Here is a 2,500-nt window from a genome sequence, read left to right as displayed (position 1 = left end):
TCACTATCTTTGATCATACTCCCACTAAACCAAAACCGTTCCGGTTTTTCAATATGTGGGCAGAATACCCGGAATTCTTATCCACTGTGGAGCAACGATGGAACTTACATGTGGAGGGAACGCCACAATTTATTCTTTGCAAGAGGTTGAAAGCGCTTAAAGCTGAACTGAAAGCTTTCAACATGCAGCACTACATCCACATTTCCACTAGGGCCAAAGAGGCTGACCTTGCACTGCAAGATGCTCAGAACCAACTTGAAAACAACCCAAAAAATGTAAGGCTTCGGGAATCTTTGGGAGATCTTAAGAGGAAGGCCGTTTTCCTTGCCGAGGCTGAACGGAACTTCTTCTACCAAAAAGCCAAGATTCACTACCTCAAAGAGGGGGACCGAAACACGAAATTCTTCCACGATATGGTGAAAAGGAATGCTGCTAGAAACTCCATCACGGCAGTTACTAGAGCTGACGGGACGATCATTACGTCTGCCGATGCAATTGCCCAAGAGTTCGTTGATTACTATACCACACTCTTGGGCACCGAGTCTCACACCATCCCAGTTGATGATGGAGTGTTCGATTATGGCCCCAAACTTTCCTCCGAGCTTACTGATGAACTTTACAGGGAAGTCACAGCAATGGAGGTCAAAGACGCAATATTCAACATAAACGACAACAAGGCACCCGGCCCCGATGGATACTCCTCATGCTTCTTCAAGAAAGCATGGAATGTGGTGGCTGACCAAGTATGCAGGGCCGTTCTGAATTTCTTTAGGAATGGACGGATGCTACGGCAACTGAACCACACCGTCATTGCTCTCGTGCCCAAATCAGAGCATTCCTCTTCCGTTGCTGACTACCGACCGATTTCGTGCTGCAATGTCATATACAAAGCCATCACGAAAATTATATCGGACAGACTTGCACCTGCATTGGAGCACCTAATCGACCATTGCCAATCTGCGTTTATTGGAGGTCGCAACATCACCGACAATATCTTCTTGGCGCAAGAAATGGTGCGGCAGTACTCGAGGAAACGGATTTCACCTCGATGTACTATCAACATTGATCTTCGCAAGGCATATGACTCGGTCTCGTGGACATTTCTCTCCCGAGTACTTCACGGGTATGGTTTTCCCCCTTTGTTTATTGCCTGGATAATGGAGTGCGTCTGCACCTCATCATTTTCTGTATCTTTGAATGGTTCCCTACACGGATTCTTCCCGGGGAAGAAAGGCCTACGGCAAGGGGACCCGATGTCACCGGCCCTCTTCCTACTTAGCATGGAATACCTGTCCCGCATGATCAAGAGGAAGACTTGCAACTCAGACTTCAACTATCACCCGAAATGTGAAAAGTTGAAAATCACCCACCTCCTCTTTGCTGACGACTTGATGCTTTTCTTTCGAGGAGACCTTCCATCTATCCACATCCTGATGGAATGCCTGAATGTTTTTAGGGACGCATCCGGCCTTTCCGTTAAAACTTCCAAATCGTGCATTTTTACGGCAGGCATTCGGAATGAAGAACTTGATGAAATCCTTGCTAGGACAGCGTTTGTGAGAGGTGAGATGCCAATCCGATACCTTGGCATTCCATTAGCGGCACAACGACTTTCAGTCAACAACTACTCACCGCTTGTGGACCAAATTGCCAAATGCATTTCGAAGTGGAAGTCGAAATTATTATCTTACGCAGGCCGACTGGAACTCGTCCGTTCGGTTATTCAGGGCGTGGAGTGTTTCTGGCTCCAAGTTTTTCCCCTTCCAGCGGTGGTCATCGAGAAAATTCACCGTCTTTGTAGGAATTTCCTATGGAATTCTAGGAGGGCGCCGGTCGCTTGGGAGGAAATCTGCCATCCCAAGGAAGAAGGGGGACTCGGTATTCAGCACATACAGTCCTGGAACGTGGCTCTACTTGCTCGTGTATTATGGAACATTCACCGCAAGGCAGACACGTTGTGGGTACAGTGGGTCAACGGTGTCTACCTCAGAGATGCATCAATCTGGGACTGGCAACCGAAGAAGGGGGATTCTCCACTCCTTCAACGGCTTGCCGAAATCCGCGACAGGATGATCACCGAATTTGGGTCTTCAGAGGCAGCGATTGAGCAGATGACGAGATGGTCCACCCTAAGGGGACTCCAGACGTCGAAAGCCTATGAGTACTTCAGGCCAAAACTTGCGAGGCAGCCTTGGAAAGCAGCTATTTTGAAGGCTTTCATCCCGCCGAAGTACTCGTTCATCATGTGGCTTGGTCTGCGCAACAGATTGGCTACACGGGACAGACTCGAGTTCCTCCATGAGGAGGACTTATGTTCACTTTGCATCAACACCAAGGAATCGGCCAAACACCTTTTCTTTGAGTGCCCGTTTAGCAACTACGTTTGGTCACATATCCGAGTATGGCTTGGGATCAACTGACGTATGTCCACCTTGCACAGTGCGGTGAAATGGCTCAAGAAGGAGAAAACCGGATCCTCCGTTCATAACAAAGCACGACA

This window comes from Sesamum indicum, linkage group LG12 (assembly GCF_026168435.1).
Source record: "Sesamum indicum cultivar Baizhima isolate 11 linkage group LG12, ASM2616843v1, whole genome shotgun sequence".
Taxonomy (NCBI): domain Eukaryota; kingdom Viridiplantae; phylum Streptophyta; class Magnoliopsida; order Lamiales; family Pedaliaceae; genus Sesamum; species Sesamum indicum.
This window is presented reverse-complemented; position numbering follows the sequence as displayed.